At 43.4% G+C, this 22390-nt stretch overlaps 1 protein-coding gene across 6 annotated transcripts in view; it reads left to right on the top strand.

Annotated features, from left to right (window-relative positions):
* The first annotated feature begins 11454 nt into the window (after nucleotides 1–11454).
* Nucleotides 11455–22390, top strand: part of CAP1 (cyclase associated actin cytoskeleton regulatory protein 1) — a 27895-nt gene continuing 16959 nt past the window's right edge. For 2 of the 6 annotated variants that reach the window (XM_046001319.1, XM_046001329.1), the window contains exon 1: nucleotides 11457–11580. The gene's annotated coding sequence lies outside the window, so the exon portion shown is untranslated. Of the gene's footprint in view, nucleotides 11599–22390 lie in introns of all 6 variants that reach the window. The other 4 variants (XM_046001339.1, XM_046001303.1, XM_046001347.1 and 1 more) reach the window with 3 other exon arrangements.

Here is a 22390-nt window from a genome sequence, read left to right as displayed (position 1 = left end):
AACAGGCTCCCCACTGAGCAGAGAGCCCAATGCAGGGCTCGATCCCAGGACCCCGAGATCATGACCCGAGTCGAAGGCAGAGGCCCAAACCACTGAGCCACCCAGGCGCCCCCAAAACTCCATTTTTTTAATAAGGGAAAATAAGTCAAAGGATGAATTGGAAAAATGTTTGCAATGCATAGAATTGAAAAGGGATTACTACCTGAAATATAATGAGAGTCTCTAATTTAAAAAAAAAAAGACAATTCAACCATCTGCAGCAATGGGGGCTAGAGTTCAACCAATTAACCTCCCTCTTCTAAGTTTTCCTTCAATTAGAGAGGCCTGGAAGGAGGAGCTGCTTTCCAAAGATGTGTAAAAGATTGAATCCCAAGCAGGGCAAGGGAAGGAGCATGAGCTCTTAGATTTACCTTTCAGAAAGGAACTGCTGGGAAGAGCATAGGTAGCTGTTATCTGCCAACTGTCATACTTTTGGGGTTTGCCACAGCATTCATGCCAAGGCACACTCTCCCTGGATTAGTCCCAGCTGATGAGTAAGTCCAGTGGGCATACTGAAGCTGGGCTGTTTCTCCCTCATGTGGGACTGTAATGTGAAATTAGTCTGGCCAAGGCTCCTTCAGCGGTTCCCTACCCTGCTTCAGAAAATGCAACTCTGAACCATTTTCTATCCAATCTTCCTGCTACAGGTGTCAGTCCCACATCATGGTCTGAAGATTGTCCCTGTCTACTCTGTCTTCCTCTTATCTTTATCTTTCACAGGCATTGCCTCCTTGGACTTCTGATTCCATCCTTGGCATCTGCTTCTGAGAGGACTCAAATTTATACAGCTTCTAAATTTGACGGTGATTCACTATGTAGCCATAATGAAACACTTTGGTATGGATGTTGCCATAACAAAAGCCTAAAACATTGGCATTGGCTTTGGAACTGCATGGCAGAGGGCTGGAAGGGCCTTGAGGCTACCCAGTTGCTAACTGCATTTTCTTAGGAGAAAGAAAGGATGATTCAGGGGCTGGAACCAAGAGCCCAGACAGTGGAGCCAAAAACCACAGTGAACAAGAATGAGTCTCAAGCAATTGGACCAGCTCTAATCAACATATGCTTGTTGGATTTCATATTGGCTCTTTTGTGTACCTTCCATATCCTCTTTATCTTTTTTTTTTTTTTTTTTTTTTTTTTTGAGAGAGAGCGAGAGCACATGTGTGAGTGGAGAGGGGCAGAAGGAGAAGGAGAGAGAGAAAACCCCCAGTGTGGAGCTGGACATGGGGCTCAATCTCACAAATCACAAGTCTCAGATTAAATAACATTTCCTCAGGGCAGCCTGCCCTAACCTCCCACCCCCAGATTAGGTCAGCTCACTATGTTGTGTATTTCCTTAACCTTCTGAACTTCTCTGATGCAGCACTTAGCTTCTGATTCTCGTAATTACTGGACTGTTTCATGTCCGACTTCCCTACTAGGCTCCATGATGACAGACTGGACCTATTTTATCCACTACGGTGTCCACAGTGCTCAGTAGGACCTGGCATTTAGTTAGATGCGCACTAAGTGTTTCTGGACTGGCTGACCACCAGGGAAGGCCGAAGCAGCACTGCCCTTTGGGCACAGGCTAAAATTGCCCAAGGCTACACTCCTCACCTTTCCTCCCTTAAGGGAAGTTGTAAGCGCCAGGAGAAATGGACGTATGAGATGGCTTCATGCGTTGTCTAGTATAGTATGAAAGAATATACATCACAATTTAACTTACTAGAGTGAAAAATTAGGAAAACCTCAACAGCCTTAAATGTCCAATAATGTGGGAATGGCTTCATGTATTAAACCAGTGGTTTAAAAGTACTGTCTAATATAGCTCATCCTTATTTTTCACAGAATCTGACATGGGGACCCCAATATATAAAATGCATTAGAAATGGGACTATTCTAGTTGAATGAGGAATGGAGCAGAGTTTAATCTCGGAGGCCACCTCAGCTTTCCCTTTCTCTTCCCTTCCCCCATTTTTCTGTCCCTCCTCCCCTAAATCTTGAAGACTTTCCAATTCCTGGCTCTATTCTCTCTTTTAAAGCCAGGACATCATTTCCTTTTAGGCTTCCTTGAGGCATTCCCAAAAGCTTTATTGTGTTGTTAAGCTGGCTCAAGGTAGCTTTCAGTTAGTTGTAATTAAAACAAAAGCAAAAACAGAAACCTCTAAATAATACTGTTGCAGCTTGAGATTCACTTACAGAATGGAAAGAGAATTGGGTTTGGAGTCAGAAAACTGGTTTAAAATCTAGGTCCTGACTTTGGGCAAGTTAATCATAAAACTCAATTTTCTCATCTGCAAAGGATTATCTTAACTTCCGTGAAATTTTTTTTTAAAACCCAATACTAATATATTAAAAGACCAGGTATTAGCAGACTTTCAACAAATGTTAAATAAGATTAGGGACGCCTGGGTGGCTCAGTTGGTTAAGCAGCTGCCTTCGGCTCAGGTCATGATCCCCGCGTCCTGGAATAGAGTCCCACATAGGTCTCCTTGCTCAGCAGGGAGCCTGCTTCTCCCTCTGCCTCTGCCTGCCACTCTGTCTGCCTGTGCTCACTCTCTCTGACTAAATAAATAAATAAATAAATAAGATTAAAGTCTTTTTAGAAGTTCTCCTACTCCCTCCAACTTGCAGGAGTTGGTAACTATTCAACGCAGCCAAAATTAGCAAGGCTGCCATCTTGTGGCAATTTACTGACACACTGTCCAATGTCATTTATCATATTTGCAGCAAGATGTTCAAGAACCTAAAGCAAAATAAAAGGATGGCAAACACATCAGAGAGACACTGAAATGAAACTACATAATAACTAAAGACATGAGACAAGGGGAATTCATCAATGGAAAGAATAAGGAATAAAGAACCCAAGAATGAACTTTTAGGAACTGTCACATGCAGCAGAGAAGTTAAGGAAGGGACAGAAAGAAATTACTGATGAAGAAGTAAGTTCAGTTCAGTGTAACACTCAAGCCAGGGTTGAAATATATAGGTATGTAGCTCTAGTTGTAGATATTTATGTTGATAGCTAACCTGTTACCTCTTCCCCAGACTTCAAAAGCCATTAACTAAAGCCAGCTGACACCATAATCCTTATAATACCATTGCCACAAGCCATTCAAATGTTACCTCTGTCTCTTAAGTCAATGCTTCACTTTTCTTGTACACCTTATTATAGTATGCCACAGGTAAGAATTTTAGTAATTATGAGACTACTGCAGTGTCAAGGGTTATCACTACTGCACGATCACCAGGAATGGAGTGCTCATTGAGGTCTGATCCAGTTCTAGAATCCTATGCTGAGAATCTGCTTTCTTGGGTCACTTCTACTACCAAATCTTTTAGACTTGGTTTCTCTCAAAAGCAGAGTCTGAGACAAGCACTTGAAAACAGGTAGTTTATTTTCAGGAGAGATTCTAATGAGCAGGAGTCAGAGACTAGGAAGGGTAAAACAGGCAAAGCAGGAAAGCCAATACAAGGACAACTGATCCAGAAGGTCACTGCTTTGGGCATGTGGGTCTTGATTCTGCTGGAGATATTCTTTAGCACTGTAGAACGTGCCTCATAACTATCCAACCAGGGAAGGAAGAGGGATATTTAATCACCGGCTCCTGTCCTTCCTTGGTCAAGGGTTTCCCAATTGCTGATTAACTCCTTTGAGCTCTCAAGTTGGCACTTTCAGGTTGACATGAGCATCAAAATCATGGCGCAGGTTCCCACAGACAACCCAGGAGGCAAATTCCATGAAAGAAGCCCTGGGGCAGAAAGCAAGAAACCTGGAGAAAGCAGTGGAAGCTGTGGGCTGTCAGGTCATACCTACAAGCGCCTAGTAGCCACAGCAATGGCAGGAGTAGGACGGTGCACCAACAGGCACAAAAGGTGCCTAATACATGGCCATAAGTAAGAGACAACACCTTGTAAGGCTGAAGTTCTATAGGAAGCGCTATACGTTGTGAACTGGTAAGCAAGTGTGCAGTAGCCTTTCTCGTAGAGCCGAAATAGATGGAACATAGGAAGAGAGGGTAAATATGGAGTGGCAATTCTGTCCTACCTAACTGACTCTTTTTTTTTTTAATTTTATTTATTTATTTGACAGAGAGAGATCACAAGTAGGCAGAGAGGCAGGCAGAGAGAGAGGAGGAAGCAGGCTCCCCGCTGAGCAGAGAGCCCGATGCGGGGCTCTATCCCAGGACCCTGGGATTATGACCCGAGCCGAAGGCAGAGGCTTTAACCCACTGAGCCACCCAGGCGTCCCTGCCTAACTGACTCTTAAATGTTGATCTTCATGTCTCTGAGATTCTGAGCATGGCTCTTCACAAGTTCTATTACTCAAGGGAGGCAGGCTTCCACGTGAAAATAGTACCACTGAATTGCACACTAAGGCTGCCATTTGCCAATTTGGGCTTGTCTTGTTACTAGGTAAAAAAGATAAAAAGTGAATTTGATGGTGTTCTAGAGGCAGCTCACACAGGATTGCAGGAGTTTACTGGGTGCCCATGTCAGTTTCCTACTGTTGCTATAACAAACTACCACAAGTTTAGTGGCTTCGCACAAATTTATTAGGGCTCAGAAGATCTGAAATTGAAAGTGGGTCTTCTAGGGCTAAGATCAAGGTGTTAGCACAGGTGTGTTCCTACTAGAAGCTCTGAGGAAAATTGGTTGCATACCTTTTCCAGTTTCTGAAGGCTGCCTATATTCCTTGGTCGTGTCACTAAGACTTCTGCTTTCATTGTCACAATCTCTTTTTCTAACACTGACTTCCTGCTTCCTTCTTTCCTTATAAGGTTCCATGTTGATTGTGTTTGGCCTATCTGGACATCTCCCCATCTCAGTACCCTTAATTTCATCACATCTGCTAAGTCTCTTTGCCATGAAGATTGTATATTCACAGGTTCTAGAGATTAGAATATGGTCATCTCCGGAGAGCCATTATTTCATATACCACAGTGCTCTTTTCTCAATTCTACATTCAGTGACATAGTTAGTTCAAAATTGGCCATGGTGGGAGTATTTATACTACAGAAATTGGCAAATGCTACAAATCAGGACTTGGAGAGCCTATTGTTAAACTTTACCTGCGTGTCTTGGATTATGATGGGTGGCTGGGGTGAATGAACCTATTATCAAGAACTGTTACTATGTTATAGGAAGGGAGGATAATGGGTATAATCCAGGGGATCCTTAGAAGTCCTCCTACCCCTGCCACGTTTAGTGCAGAAAGTTACAGGAATATTTTATAGGCAGAACAGGTAAGATCTTCAATTCCTCAAGAGATGTTTGAGTCACTTATAGAGAACTCGTAGCCCTGGGGCACCTGAGTGGCTCAGTTGGTTAAACATCTGACTCTTGATCTTAGCTCAGGTCTTGATCTCAGGGTCCTGAGTTCAAGCTCCATGATGGGCTTAACTTGAAGAAGGAGAAGAAGAGGAAGGAGGAGGAGGAGGAGGAGGAGGCGGAGGAGGAGAAGGAAAACCTCATAAAACCAACTACAAGCTATGTGATTATATTCTAGTTCATGCAATGTAGTGCAAGTGATATATGCCACTTCTTGATCAGATTCTTTTTTTTTAATATTTTATTTATTTGACAAAGAGAAATCACAACTAGGCAGAGAGGCAGGCAGAGAGAGAGGAGGAAGCAGGCTCCCTGCAGAGCAGAAAGCCCGATGTGGGGCTCGAACCCAGGACCCTGGGATCATGATCTGAGCCGAGGCAGAGGCTTTAACCCACTGAGCCACCCAGGCGCCCCTCTTGATCAGATTCTTTAAGACAGCTGTATGCTTCCTTCATGCCCTCTTTCTTTTCCAATTGCTGTGACCTTGATGAACTGAGGTGCTGGTTGAAGACAGAGAATATGGAATGGATAATGGATATGTAAAGTGATGAAGTCAAAACTACCAACTAAGACCTGTGATTGCTATAGAAATGTTTCTTGCCATGTTAGTTCAATAGTTATATATTGTATCTAATTTTCTTTTCCTTTCCCCCCAATATATATAAGATGTACTATGTTGTGGTGGTTGACTTTAAAGATTAGTCCATAGGCTGAGAAACACTGAGGAAGCATCATTATGGAACTGGCAGAAGACACACAGTATTTGGAGCTCTTGGACTTGGAGCTGGATGAAGGAACTGACGAGTTTTGTCGATTCCTTTTTGGGGGGATGGGGGGTGAGTATGGTGATGACAATTTAGGCTATAAAAGGAGGTGTTGCTTTAGTGAGGAGTTTTGTTTTGTTTCATTTTTTTGAAGTGTAACTATAGAAAGAAGGGTATACATTGATGTTGGTCCAGGAGTTATTATAGTGGACATCTATCATTCCTATTGGACACTCAGCACCTGCAACCCCTTTTTATATCATCCCAGTAACATCCCAGACAGAAAGTGCATCTTACAGCATCAAAACCGACAATACTATCACTTTCTTAGGGTTACAGATCCAGCCAATCCCATTCTCTTTAGCTGGAATTCTATTATCACATTATCACTGAGACAAGTGACTTAGAATAGGAAAAAAGCCAGTAAAATGCTCATTAATGAGTGGGTTACTGCTGTGGGCAACCGGGAGTTGGTCCTTCTGGGGATCCTCAGAAACACTGTGAAATGTGCATCTTGGAAGTGTGCCTTTGAGGGACCAGGAAGCTGAAATACTTGTTGACTATTGGTTCTGGCTATGAGACAGAAAGCAGGGTATGCTTTGTGGAGTTCCTCAGAAAAATGGCTTTCCAATTTCAGATGCTGTACCTTCCTCTTCCTTTTTCCTCTTTCCTTAAACATGACCTGTTGGTTTGGGCTATGACAGCCAACTTGCAACTCTAAGGATAAGTCTAACTGAATCGCAGAGATAATCAGCTGATTTTACTGAGCCAGTGAAACTGCCTACCTCAACTCTTCTTGGGAAAAATACACTTAAAAAAAAGTTACTACACCCATGTGTTCTGTTATCTATAGCCAAAAGCATTCATATTCCTTTTTTAAAAAAGATTTTATTTATTTATTTGATAGAGAGACATCACAAGTAGGCAGAGAGGGGGAAGCAGGCTCCCCGCTGAGCAGAGAGCCCAATGTGGGGCTCAATCCCAGGACCCTGAGACCATGACCTGAGCTGAAGGTGGAGGCTTAACCCACTGAGGCACCCAGGCACCCCCATTCATATTACTTTTTAAAAAATATTTGAGGGGCGCCTGGGTGGCTTAGTGGGTTAAAGCCTCTGCCTTCGGCTCAGGTCATGGTCTCAGGGTCCTGGGATCGAGCCCGGCAACAGGTTCTCTGCTCAGCAGGGAGCCTGCCCCCCCTCCCCGCCTGCCTCTCTGCCTACTTGTGATCTTTGTCTGTCAAATAAATAAATAAAATCTTTAAAAATATATATATTTCAGAGAGAAAGAGCCTGAATGTGCAGGAGAGATCACGAGCCTGGGGGGGTGGGTGGGTGGGTGTAGAGGGAGGATCATGACCTGAGCCACTTAATGCTTAACCTACTGAGCCACCCAGGCACCCCAGCATTCATATTCCTCACTGATTTATGTAGTCTCACTTGTAGCCAAGGGCACAGGCCAACTTTGAATCAAAAGGTAGCAATGTAAAGAAGCAGACACTGTGGAAAAATTTCTGGTGATGGGGCAGTAACAGTAGTGGCTCTGGCTCTGAACCATCCAGACCTTATTTTGCTTTCCGGTGGCCTTCACCAGGAACACAGACAATAGACTCTATGTATTGAATAATAATTGTTACTTCTCATTCATATATACTGTGAGCCAAATGTTTTATAAATTCTCTCCTAATCTTCACATCAACCATTTAAGATGGGTATTAATATCCTTCTTTGAGGTTAACTGAACCAGTTAACAGTAAGTGGCAGAGTGGGATTCAAGCTCAGGTCCAAGTGACATTAAAGACAGATCTTAACCACTCTATTATATTGCCAATATTTCTTTTGCTGATTTGTAATAAAAATTACAAAATTTTATTTGGGCCTGAGACCCCAATTCAGGCTAGAGCCTGGGGGCCCTATTCTGGGAAAGGAAGAAATATGGGCTCACAGAGATTGTTGTCTGTTATCAGTCCTTTCTGGCAGGGGGATACAGGATCTGCCCAAATGCAGACAGGCTCTGAGCCAGGCTGCACAGATACAGGCGATCCTCTGAGCCAGCCTGGGAAGGGCTCCAGATGAACCGCCAGACTTCTGTGTCTGAAACTCAGATAAGGAAGAATCTTGGGTGGCACTCTCAGAGACAAAGCGATTCTGCAGGTTTAGAATGTGCTGAAATGCAGGCAAAATACGAAAGTGGCAAAACACATGAAGAATGGAATTGTGTGAGAATCAATCAACTCTCTGTTGGTGATTCTGCTTGCAAAATGATTCACTGCACTCCTTTCTCTTCCCAGGCTGGATGATTTTGAACCCCCAAGCCCTGATCAGTCTTCTTGTCACCTTCTATTCATCCCTGCTCCAAGTCTCAGAGCCACCTTGGCCCCTCTCAACCATTTCATTTAGTCCCATTTTTCCATGAATACTATTGATTGTCAGTTTTGTGTCAGAGAGGCAAGGCAAAAACTCTAACCTCAAGTTACTTACAGGGAAAGAAAACATTAAAAGACAAGTGTGCAGAAAATAATTTAATTAGGACTATGATACCTGCCAGGAACGGAAACGTAGTATTCAATGGGAGTGTATACATGGGGAACTAGATCTAACCTGAAGGTTCATGTTCAGATCATCCCCCTGCCATTTGTGTTTCTCCTCCTCATCTTCCTCCTTACAGTGCCCTTTATGACAATGGCATCTCTGCTGCATCCCCATGTCACAGGCTTCATTCAGACCCTTACTGCCTTTGTACCTGTCTTCTAACAGATCTCCCCGCACCCTCCCCCCCCACATGAAGCCCATGCTTTACCCTGCAGTTAGAGTTGTATTTCTAAAATGCAATCTGACCAGCTCCTTCTTGCTTTCACATTAAAGTGTTACCTCTCTTGTCAGGCGCGGCTTGCTCAACCTCTCTCCTCATCCTCACCTCCTATTCTTCTCCTGTTGGATCCTCTCACCTCAGCTGGTCACCGATTCTAACTCCATTACTGTTTACTCACGTTTGTTCTTCAATGTTCTCCTCACCCATCACTGCCCAGGAAATGACTATTCTGAATTCCAGGTACTCATTGGACATGAGATGAGAATTCACCGTGGATGAGAAACCAGGCAAGCTCAGTGAAGAGGAAAAAGCTAGAAGCCAATAGTCAGCACTTCTGATGACTGCCCCAAATGGCAACACCTGTTTCCACGATAGATTGTAAGCTCCATGAGGGCGGTATGAGTCCAACTCGTCCACTCACATACTCCTCTTTGTGCCTAGTGCAAAGTAGCATGGAGCCTAGCACAGAGGAAGAGCTCAGTATTTTTTTTTTTCTCAGTGTATAAGTAAATGAATAAATACAAGTGATAGATACTGCTCTTAAAGCACCTTGCACTGGAGTTAGGAGTACATGCGGTTAGACTCCTTAAAAGATGAGAAGTTCCTTAGGGGCTGGGGTTGTGACTTACTCATGTGCACTCTTTTACAAAGAATCAGTCTACAATGTGGTTTCATATAGGTTATTGCTTCTGTTTCTTATTTCAAACCCACAAATCATTATCCCCACCTTCCTTCCTTTCTTCTCTTTCCTGTTTCTTCCTCTCTTTCTCCTTCCTTTGGGATGCAGTTTTAGGTATCTCCTGTCTCTGAATTCAGAAAGAGATTTAGGGCTAAATGTAGAGCTGCTTGCAATGAGGGCCAGGGAGGATATTTGCCATAGGCTTTACATACATGAAGCACTCAAATATAACCATTTGATGTTATGTTTGAACAAAGTGAAAGTTTTTGTGTTTTCTGTGTGTGTGTATGTGTGACAAAGTGTTTTCGTTAAATGTAAATCTTTAAAATATACATTTTTTGGTACCATATTTTGTCATGTAGTCATTTTTCTTTTAAACATACTGGAAACCATAAAATTAACAAGAGGCCCAGGTTCAGCCAACCTAGCCAACCTAACCCCTAGTAAAGTGTCCAAGTCACGAATGGAACCTAGGATGTATTCCCACCCAGAGGCATCATCATTTTGGTCTATGGTAGGGGTTAAATTCTTGCGATTTCATCAGATAGGTGTGTTCCCTTCAAAGTTCCAAGTTACTCCATGACTTTGGCAAGTAATTCGGCTTCTTCATTTGAAAACTGGAGACCATAATGGTACCTACCACAGAGCGTTCCTATTAGGATTACATAAAAATGTTCTTGAAGCGTTCAGCATAGGCCTGGCACGTTGTCAGCACGCAGTAAATGGTAGCTCTTATTATAAGAACTGTATTTGTTGAATGACTGACTTTGGCATATAACGCCTGCATTCAACTTGAAGCTTGGAGCTGTCACAGAAGCTCAACTTTAGGAGTGGGAACAGTAACACTCGCCAATTTTTTCTGGAAATAAATCTTTGTGGGAGGATAATCACTGGTTGCAAAGTGCGAGCCTTGAGGGAACAAAGCTCTGATTCCAGACCCGGGGGAGCAGGGAAGCGAAGTCTCTCCCCGGCCGGCTGCAGCCGCCGAGCAGGACGTCCCCGGACTGAGTGGCAGGAGGCAGGGCACGCCTCGCTCGCGGCGAGGCGGCCTCACAAACTGGGTTTGAGCGGAGTGGAACAGGATGTTCTCTAATTCCGCTCATCTTATTCTCGGGGACCACACCCAGCGCGCGGGGAGGAAGGACTCCTAAAGCGCGGGGCGGAGGCTTCCGCGAGGCCCCAGACCTGACCATCTATGGTCACAGAGCACACGGAACAAACAGGAAGTGGGGCGAGCCACCACCTTCCCAGCCCGGAGGCAGAGCGAGCGGGGTGATGGCGGACACGCCCAGAAACCCAGGGCCCACGCGCCCTCACCGACCCAGCAGCCCCTCCGACTCTCCTGACGCCAGCCTCCGCAGGTACCTCAAGACCAACGCCCCCCTCCCCACGTCACAAACGGGGCAACTGAGGCACGCACGCCCAAAGAGGCGGAGCTTAGCTCCGATCTCCTCGGAGAGTAGACGACTGCTGGGGACTCCCGCCCTCAGAGAAACCTGCCTCTTACTCCCTCCAAGACCCTTTCCGGACTGCCTGACTAAGGCACCAGCCTCTGACATCGAGACCGCACTGATAGGAGCACTAATTAGCCACTCACCTGTCCTCCTTCTCGGAGGTGGAGCTTAGCCGGTAATTTCGGCCCTTCATTGGCCCGGACGATTCGGCTCCCGCCAGTTGGCGGAGAGGCGTGGCCTACCCTCAAGCACGCACGCCTGCCTCTCGCGCTTTGGGGCGGGACTCTCTCCCATGTGCCCTCCGGGCTAGCGAGGATTCTCCCTTCCGGGCGTGGAGAATAGGGGGCGGAGCCACGAGCGGGGCGGCCAGACTTCCTCCCCGGTCTCTCCTCCACTTCGGCGTTTCAGCGGCCGTCCATTTCCGGTGGGGGTGCCGCGCCCAGTGAGGGCCCGGAAGTGGGTCGCGCGAAGATTGCTGGGCGGTTCTTGCCGGAAGTGAAGAGCGGCTGTTCGCAGTCGGGAGGTGAGGCGGAACTCCGAGGTGAGGGTACGCGGCCGGGTAGGGACTGGGGTCCACTCCGCGGCCCACCGGCCCCTGGCGTTGTGAATGGCTCTTCCGGCCTATGGGCGCGTGATGAGCCCTACTGAAGGGACCGGAACGAAGGCCCTCAGGCGGACCCGGGTTCCTGGGCGCGGTCTCTTGAGGTGGGGCCAGGGTGACCAACTGAACCGGGCTCCTCTGGGGAGGTCCCTCCGTTGGATTTTGCAGTTCTGGCTGTCAGCCTCAGCGGGACCTTATTCCTAAGGTGCCCAGACGTAGGCATTCCTAAGGAACCAGGGATACCTTAGAGTCTTCTCTATCCCCCAACTCGTCCCCATTGCACGGATGGGTAAATTGATCCCGGGACGAAGAGGCTGGTCTACGATCTTATAGCGAATGAGGGAAACAATTGGAGTCAAGACCTCAATTCCTTAGATCATCAGTTCCAGATCCTTCCCACGACTATTTCCCAGGAACCTCTCTCTGCCTCTAGAGTGGTCTTCCGGTCGGTGTTGTCTCGAGGGCAGCTGCAGGTTAAAGACCGCCCGCTGCGTGTCTTTTTTGGTTTTGTTTTTTTGTTCAATGCAAACTGTTCGGAAAGCCTGGGGAGGTTTTCAAAAAAGAGTGGGGCAGGTCTTTGTATTTTCATCCGGTAGCCTCTCATTCCTCCAGGTTTGTTGCTTCTACTCTGAAAGGCTTAGTTAACTTTATTGAAGGTGTTGCATACTTCTGGACCTGAAGTCAGATGACTCAGGTTTGGTCTGACCCCACCGCTAAGTATCTGTAGCCGCAGATGCATTATTTAACTTCCTTGAGCTTTATTTTTCTCATTCCCCCCCCCTCATCTTTTAAGTGGAGATCTCTGCTTACCCCACAGGATTAAATTCAGTGCAACAAATTCTGTTTATTCAGTCAGGCGCTGTCATATCCAGGAAAAGCAGTTTTGAAACAAAACAAGTCAGACCCTGCCCACATGAAGCTAACAGTTTTTGCAGGGGCGTTTAAGAAGTAATAAATGTGATGAGTGTTAGGAAGGAGCAGGGTACTATGGAAATGTATAACTTGGGGCTCAGGAACACCCGTTCTGCAGAGCAGAATTTAAGATGAATTTTGAAGGATAAATAGCAGTAAGCTTGAAGAAAGGATGAGAACCTTTTAAGGCAGAAGTTAGTATTAGAACTGTTAGTTGAAGCTCTTTGTTAGGGATTCCTGTTCAAGTGAGAAACAAGGTAGCCCAGCACATTCATCATTCACCACTAATTCATTGAGCCCTTAATATGTTTGAGGTACATATTATTATTATTTTAAAAGATTTTATTTATTTATTTGACAGACAGAGACCACACATAGGCAGAGAGGCAGGCAGAGAGAGAGGAGGAAGCAGGCTCCCTGCCGAGCAGAGAGCCTGCTGCGGGGCTCGATCCCAGGACTCTGGGATCATGACCTGAGCTGAAGGCAGAGCGTTTAACCCACTGAGCCACCCAGGCGCCCCTGAGGCACATATTAAATGAGGCACTTGGCCTGGTGGCTAAGAATATAGTTGTTACAGGGTGGGGGGCAGACAGGTAAATCAGGGATGGCTTACCATGTCCCTAACGCACTGTGAGAGCACAGGGCTATGCAAGAATAGAGGAGGAATACCTGAGCTGGGTTTCTATGCTTTGAGGAGGAAATGGAGGATAAGTGTACCAGGATTTATGTAGCCATATGGTGAATCTGGAAAAGGGACTTACAGGCAGAGCGCAAGGACATGGAGATCTGAACATATGAAAGACCATGGCTAGTTCGGTGTGATTTTTCCAAAAATGCATGGAGAAGTGAAGGAAGTGGCAAGTGGTGGGTCAAATATGAAGGACCTTGTAAATCATGCTGAGTAATGTGGGTCTTACTTGGAAAGCTCTGAGGATGCTTTGTAGGGTTTTATGTAGGAAAATGATTTGGTCAGATCTGTGTTTTAGAAAGTTTAGTTTGTCTCTTGGGGCGCCTGGGTGGCTCAGTGGTTTAAGCCGCTGCCTTCGGCTCAGGTCATGATCTCAGGGTCCTGGGATCGAGTCCCACATCGGGCTCTCTGCTCGGCAGGGAGCCTGCTTCCCTCTCACTCTCTCTGCCTGCCTCTCTGCCTACTTGTGATCTCTCTCTGTCAGATAAATAAATAAAATCTTAAAAAAAAAAAAAAAAAAAAAGAAAGTTTAGTTTGTCTCCTTGCAAGGGACATGTTGGTGAAGTAGTCCAGTGTTGGGAAGCTTTTGTCATAGTCATGGCTTGGACTAAGACACTGACAGTGGGAAGGAGAGAAGGGATCAGATTTGAGCAGTATTTAAAAGATGAAATCCATAGAATTGGAGGCTAATTGTTTATGGAAATGAAGAAATAGGAGTAGTCTAGGATGAATGCCTGGCTTAGGGAATTTCTGTCTTAGGGAATTGGGTGGTACCATTCGCTAAGGTAGGTAATGTAAGAGGAGAGGGGTAAGTTGGGGAGGTGGCATAGAAAGAAAATGAATTTTGGACATACTTAATTTGAAGTGTTCGTAGCACATCCAGGCAAAGATGTCTGATAAGGTATCCCAACTAAAGGAAACGAAGAGCAAAGATGTAGAGGCAGGAAAGGGCTTATATTCAGTGAAGTACCTGGAGTATTGGCGTTTGTCTGGAGTTTGCGCAGAAAAGACCAGGAAGAAGGGTAGATAGATGGCTGCCAAGTTGGAAAGCCCTTTCCACTTGAGTGTGTTTGGGTTTTGTTCTGTGGTTGGCAGTTTGCTTATTTGAGTTGTCTTGGTCTAGCATAAAGACTTGTCTGCAGGAATTTCCCACCTTTTTCTTCACTAGAATACTTCATCAATCGGGTAAACATAATTTATGTCTGAGAGAAGTTTAAATAAAATGGTAGCAGTGAAAGTACTTTGTCAAGTACAGCCTGTCGTGAAAACCAAAACTGGTGGTATTGTTAAGTTTCAGTGAGTGTATTTTTGCTCTGAGAAGGTTAGCTGTCTAATTTGTAAAATGCTTTGTTTCCAATTTGAAGGGTGATCTTTTTTCTCACCCCTTTTCTTGGTTATACATGCATATGTTTAGTTGCAATATTTTTTTAACCGGGGACTAAGTGTTTAAAAAGTGACTTCCTCCTTTCGGTTTTCTGTGAAGCATTGTGAGTCAAAGATTCATTTTATTTAAATGAGTAAATGCAAAGTGTCATTGGAGGTTGAACCTTCTGGTTGGAAATTTAATCCTGAGATTGGAAATCTGAGGATCCTCAAGCCTTATCTTATTCAGTCCTAATGATTATGGCTTTGAATCGTCATGATCAGTTTCTTTTTTTACTTTCTATTAACCTGGCTTTCATACTTAAATTTCACCTTTTCCTACCATAACTAGGCTACTCTTTTTTTTTTTTTAAGAATTTATTTATTTGACAGAGAGAGAGATCACAAGTAGGCAGAGAGGCAGGCAGAGAGAGAGAGGAGGAAGCAGGCTCCCTGCGGAGCAGAGAGCCCGATGCGGGGCTCGATCCCAGGACCCTGAGATCATGACCTGAGCCGAAGGCAGCGGCTTAACCCACTGAGCCACCCAGGCGCCCCTCTTTTTTTTTTTTTTTTTTTAAGATTTTATTTATTTATCTGACAGAGAGAGAGATCACAAGCAGGCAGAGAGGCAGGCAGAGAGAGAGAGGAGGAAGCAGGCTCCCCGCGGAGCAGAGAGCCCGACGCGGGGCTCGATCCCAGGACCTTGAGATCATGACCTGAGCCGAAGGCAGCGGCTTAATCCACTGAGCCACCCAGGCGCCCTAGGCTACTCTTTTAGAAAGAGTCATTTTTGTCTTCTTATCTTAACCTGGCTTCAGATTCCTGAAGATTCAAATGTAAATACCGTTGACCAGTTTACAGAATTCTCCACAGTACTCTGACCTTAATTTTCATTAGATAATGTAGATTGACATTGTAATATAGAAATCCTAAACTACTACATTAGCATTTTATTTATACCTCTTGAGCTTCCCTTTTGCTCCTTACTATTACTAGAGCAGGGTTTCTTAGGAACCTTGGCACAACTGACATTTAGGTTGGATGGTTCTTCATTGTGGGGTTGTCTTACCTGTACATTGTAGGATTTTAGCAGTATCCCTGGCCTCTACCCATTAGATGCCAGTAGCACTCGCCCAGTTGTGCTTACCAAAAATGTCTCCAGACATTGGCCAATGTCTCCTCGAGGACAGAATTGCCCCTGATTGAGAACCGCCGCTTTAGAAAGTGTCATAACCATGATTGTGCAGCACCTTACCTCTCCCAACTAAATTTTCTAGGGCAGGCTTCGTGGCCATGCTTAGCACAATGTATGCACATGATAAACATGGCATATCCTGTAGTGAATGAATCATTTTTCATTGAGGCATCAAGAAGTATTGTTTATTCAAGGAATTTCTGAGTGGTGGTACTTGAAGGACTTGCCTTTTTGGTTTTCCTCAGAGGATGTGATCTGATAGAGAAATGCCTCTGATTAGGCACTCACTAGAAGAAAGCTTTGGGTTAGTAGACAGTGGAAGTCAGCAGATTTATATATCCCTTATATTGGATGTATAAATTCCTGTTATGTTCATGGTGCCTGCATTTAGACAGCTTGGTTTAGTGAACAGGGATTACCATTTATTTTAAATTGCTTATAGTTTATGATGTTGACACTCTGCTTATTTTGATTGATTAAATTGTTAGAGTTGAATCATCTTTAAATTAATGCAACTACAGCATTCATCATGAAACTGTTTCTTTTTTGATATACCATTATGTAAACTTAATAAAAAAAAATCAAAACTCTAAAAATATTCCTTAGCTATAATAAAGCTTTGTTTGCCTTGTATTACCCGACCTGTTGTGTTCAACTTTTCCATTTGACTGGAAAATAAAGCTGAAATGTTTCATGGAAGGAGTGAGCTTGCTTTTTTTGTTTGTTTGTTTTTTGTTTTTTGGGGTTTTTTTTTCCTGCAGAGGTCATTTAAAATTCCTGTACTTAAGCTTAATTATAGATGTACAGTCACATATCTTTTCATATCTCTTGCTGTAGTTGAATCATGGCTAGGGACAAACAGGATTCTTGGGTCTATCTTTATGCAGCTATCCAGCTGAAGTCAGCCAATGCACTTTTTCCTTATATTAGTAAAAGATGCCTGCTCCGTGTTCTTATGTGGTTAATCTTCATAACATTCCTTAAATGTAAGAGAGAGAGGGGAACCCATGGCCACATAAAGTTGTTTATTTGCCCGACCATTGAAACAGCTAATTTCTAAGTCTGACTTCAGCTTACACATTCTAACTAGCTTTTACTCCTGGAATTTCAGATAGGGGACAGAACCGGAGACAAGTGCTGATGCTGGATTGGATTCTTTCCCTCCATAGAAGATAGGCCTTTCTCTTTTAATCTAAACCTCAGATGGCAGTGATTCAGACACTAAATGTCATTGGTTCCCTCAGTGAAACTAAATGCTTGGGGAAGAACAGTGGCTCCTGATTTGGGTTAGATTTGACGGGCATCTTTACTAGGGCAAAGTGCTATCTGTTCTTTGGTTTCTGGGTTAAAACAACCAATTCATAAATGTCTCCTGTTAGTATGTCTAGGTTTTGCTTTGTGACATATTAGAGCCTGGTGATGAGAACTAGGCTCTAATTCTCTATTGTTAGGAGTAAAACTAACTAATGCCTTTTAGCTTCATGGTACCTTAGGAAAGATACCCAGGTGGAGCTGGGCTTTGTTCTGTTTTATTATAAGGAAATTATCTATGTTAAAGGTTTAGAAAATAGGTTAATTGTCCAAAACCCTATCATGTCTAATGTGACAAACTGTAAATTTTGTGTTCTCTTCAGATCTTCTTCCACAGTGCATTTAGCTATTCCTAAGTAGAAGTCTAAGCTTTTTTGTTTATTTGTTTTTAAAGTACGGCCCGTAGGACACTTAGGTGGCTCAGTCAGTTGGGCATCTCACTCCTGATTTCGGCTCAGGCCATGATCTCACGGTTGTGGGATTGAGCCCTACACTGGGCTCTGTGCTTGGTGCAGAGTCTGCTTGAGATTGTCTCCCTCTCCATCTGCCCCTCACTCCAAGTGTACTTGCTCTCTCTCTTTCTCAAATAGTAAATAAAATCTTTAAAAGAAAAACAAATAAAGTAAGCTCCACACCCAGCGTGGAGCCCAACACAGGGCTTCTTTAACTCATGACCCTGAGTTCAAGACCTGAGCTGAAATCAAGAATCAGACGCTTAACCAGCTGAGCCACCTAGGCGCCCCCATAGAAGTCTAAGTTAACATTGCAGTGAACATCTTCTGCCTATCACTTTTCCCACATTTGTATTGTTTTCTTAAGATGCCATCTCAGGAACAGAATTAAAGACTCAAGGTCGAATGAAGCCTTTTGAAGCAGATCAGTTGGGCTGTTATAGTTGCCCTATCATAGTGTACGAGCGGACTTGTGTAGTTGCTTTTCGGTTTTATTTAAGGGTGGGACTTACAGGAACAGCAACAGACAAAGTAGAAAACATTTTAAGCATAGCAACTTCCAACTCAAGTGGACATTCATACCACTGGCTTAATTGCCTGGTGAGATGAGACAAGAACTTCAGGAATAACCTGGTTCCATTTACTTCTGAACAACTTCCTTGATAGGCAGAAGGAATTGGATTGTTTGAACTGTTAGAATGAGGAGACTGTGAAGTAGATTTGGCAGGGGTCACTAGCCATTTCTGATTTTTCTTGGTTTTAGACCACAAAAGAAATTGCTGGAGAATCAGCCTCATAGTTTTCTTCTTGCTTGGCATGATATCCATCCAAAAGCCTATCCATTCTCATGCCTTTGTGATATTTCTTTGCCAATAACTTGCAAACAGTCTCCAGCCTTGATCCTTCCCCAAGCTTTATTTCTAAATACTTAACCACTTAGAAGCTTCATCTCCTCTTCAGACTCTGCTTATCCAGAACTGACTTCATCTTCTTATGGCCAGAAACCTGTTTCTGTGTATAGTGTCGTCATTCTCTTAGGCCCCTGGATTTGCAGTTTGAGTCATCTTTGACTCCCTTCTTTGAGTGCTACAGTACTCAATAGTCAGTACCACACAGTTGGTACTTGTTCTGTGTTTAATGCACACTTGTTTTGTATGACCTCCAGGGGCAGTACCAAGATCAGTGGGTGGAAGTTCCAGGCCTGCAGATTTTGCCTCCATATAAGGAAGAACTTTTAAATATTTGGAGCTGTCTGAATGGAATGGGCTGCCTCCAGAAGTCTTGGGGTCTCTACACTAAAGGTGTTTGAACAGCGGTTACCTAATTGCTGAGAATGTTGAAGGGATTGTTCTGGCATCAGATGTTGTTTTTACAAGATGATTTCTAGAATCTCTCCTAATCCTGAAAGCCAGTGATTGTTGCTCCTGTTAAATTCCCTTGGGACAGGAAAACTATTTTACCATTCTTTTATATTCCCACTTAATTCAGATTCTGGTTACTTAGATACCTTAAACTGATTATTTGTAGGTTAATTGATTCTTTTCTTTTGGTTTCTGTATCTGGCTGGACACTAAATGTTGTGGGTGTTTTTCCTTTGAAATATAAAAAATATTTTTTCAGCCCTCTTAATTTGCAGTTAGATGATCAGCGGCATTTCACACTTAGACCCTAATGGTTTCCTAGTTTAATCTAACCTAGACCTTAATACCTCTCCCATTCCAAATCACATTCTGTTTATCAGACAGTATCTGTAAAAATTTTGCTTCCATCGTTTTATTCCTTTACTCAGAATGCTTAAACAGCTTCACATTTATCACAACAACAGATTCAGATACTGACTGGCTTTCAGTGCCCTTCATAACCTAGTCTGGCTTGCTTATCCAGCCTTACTTTTCATGATGCTCTATGCAGATTAACCTACTTGCTTTATGTACATAGCCTTCGTATTCTTTCCTCCTTGCTTCTGATTGCTCTGGAGTGTCTTCACTTTTTCCATCAAGATCCCCCATTTTCCTCCTAACACCAGACTATCTCCGGTCCTCACTGATTTCTTCTCAACTCTCAGAGCATATAGTCATTTATACTGTATCACTCAGAAGCATACAACATTTTGCGAAGAAAAAGCTTGTGTATAGGCAGATACTATAACTTTTTCTAATCTTGGTGGAATTAGGAAAAGTTGCCTTCCTAATCTTTAACAGAACTTTAAAAAATGAAGTCCTCATTATTTATTCCATTGGCATTTTCATTTGTGTTGGCCTTCTCAATTAAAATGAAAGCTTTGGGAGGGCAGGGGCCAGGTGTCTTCAGTAGCTTTTTTTTTTTTTTTAAGATTTTGTTTATTTATTTGACAGACAGAGATCACAAGTAGGCAGAGAGGCAGGCAGAGAGAGAGAGGAAGAAGCAGGCTCGCTGCTAAGCAGAGAGCCCGATGCGGGGCTCGATCCCAGGACCCTGGGATTATGAGCTGAGCTGAAGGCAGAGGCTTTAACCCACTGAGCCACCCAGGCATTTCTTCAGTAGCTTCTATGTAGGATGCTAGGCACTTTGATTTTATGAGCATCTTCTGTGTGCTAGGTTGTTCTAGGTGCTGCGAATTAGTGGGGCTGGGCAGGGAGAGGAGAATGGATAAATTCCCATTCTCCTGGAACCTGTTTTCTAGCACATGGCATGCAGTGATAACATTTTACATTCAAACTGCATTTTAAGGCTCCCAAAAATAACTCATCTCCTTTGATCCATCATCTCTGTGTGCCAGGTGAGGACCCACTATTAAATAACTGTCCTGTGGTTTAACACAGTGAATACATGGCTGAGTTGGGCCTCAAAGCTTGGTCTCCTGAATCCTAATTTTTCTCCTTAGACTTTTGTAATTAGGACTGCCTCTCTTTCCGAAGGTTTTATGATGAATGCTTAGATAGTTGGGAATCTGTACATTCATTTATGGAGGCTTACCCTTGGTTCTTGGCTATTGTCAATCAAATGACAACAAGATCAGGCAGAGCTATAGTTTTCTACTCTCACACTTACAAATTCTTGTGGAAAAGCCTTATTTTAAACATTGGCCTTCCAAATATGTGTCATCTAGCCTATAAAAAAATTTTGGCCTCCATGGAAAAAACTGAAAGCAGAAAATTAAAAGCTGCTAATGTAACTAAAGACACCATGAAGAGGCCTTGAACCCACAGTGCTGTGCTCAGCAAGTAGTAGAGGCTGGATGCTGTGATGAACCACATAGTCACTTACAAAAGCCATGTGGAATGATGGGAAGACCCTCAGACTAGGATTCAGAAAATTTTGTGCTCAGAGCCTAGGTTTTTTACCCACTGGTTATTCCATATCTGGCAGGCTTTCTAACTTCTGTGAATTTCTTCATTCTAAAGGTGGAGATCAGTATCTTCATAATAGACCCCATAAAATTATTGTAAGTATCAAAGAAACAACAAATTGATGATGTAAAGCACTTAGAACTGTAAAGGAATATTTTTTAAATTAACATTATATAATCTAATAAACAAAGTTATTTTCTTTATGATTCTTGGTTTGAAGATCTCTTTATCATTGTGATTTATGCCCAAAAGATAGCATATATTTGACAGGTGGAAATATTTGTAAGATCCTGCAGACAGCAAAGAGGAAAAAAAAGACAGAGGGGGAAATCTCCCCAGATTTGTCAGAGAGAAGACAGCCAGACATATTTTGAGGGGAGAGAGGGTAAAGGACCCTTATTAGCCTACTGTATTTATAGTGCCTGCTACATTTATAGTACTGGAATTGCAAAGACATGGTCCCTCCTTTAGGGTGGCTAGTTCCCTATTAACTATTAAATAAATTATTTTAAACCATTATATTAAATGTGTGGTAGAGATAAATGCACAAAGTTATGGGAACATAAACTGGAAATGCTTCTTGGGGAGGTGGTACCTTAGCTGAGTCTTAAAAGGCAGTAGGAGTTCTGGAGAAGGGGGCAGATTGAGAAGGAAGAGCATACTAAACTCGACAAGTTTCCTAGGGAAGGTAACACTTTAGCCGAGTCTTAAAAGGCAAGTAGGAGTTACGAGAGGAACAACAACCAAGCAGAGTAGATAGTATGAAGGCTCAGAAGCGAGAGAAAGCATGATTCTTTCTGGAAAATGCAGGCAGTCCTGGTGTGGCTGTAGTGTGTTTAGGAAGGGTGTGGTAAGGCAAAACTGGAGGAGAGTGGTAGGAGATAAAGCAGGATCAGATTATGGAAATGCATATCTGGACTTTACTCTGAATGCCCTGGGAGAGTACTGAATGATACTGAGTAAAAGACTATCATAATTACATTTGCATTTGAGAAAGTGTATAGTAGTATGGTGGTAGAATGGATAAACAAGTTGTATTACTGTAATTATAGGAGACTAACAAGAAGGTTATTGCAGTAATTTAGGCAAGGTCATGAAGACCTGATTTTTGACAATCAGGATGAAGGCAAGGGGCATCTGTTCATGAGATAATCAAGATAGAGCCCATGAAGCCTATGGATTTTGATGACTGGCTAGATTTGTGGGAGTAAGGAACAATATAATTTAGTTAACATGTATGGAATCCTTGCTGTTTTTTAGCACTGATCCAGGAACTGCCACATGTACAATTGACCCTTGAACAACATGGGGGTTGGGGTCCTGACCCCCCAGTGCAGTTGAAAGTCAGCATATAACTTTTGATCCCCCCCAGATTTACTAATAGCACACTGTTGACTGAAAACCTTAATGGTAACATATAGTTGATTAACACGTATTTTGTATGTTATATATATATTATACTGTATTCTTATAATAAGCTAGA

This window comes from Meles meles, chromosome 1, assembly GCF_922984935.1.
Source record: "Meles meles chromosome 1, mMelMel3.1 paternal haplotype, whole genome shotgun sequence".
NCBI classification, from domain to species: domain Eukaryota; kingdom Metazoa; phylum Chordata; class Mammalia; order Carnivora; family Mustelidae; genus Meles; species Meles meles.
The sequence above is the reverse complement of the archived record's forward strand: the minus strand, read 5'-3'. Positions and strand labels throughout refer to the sequence as shown.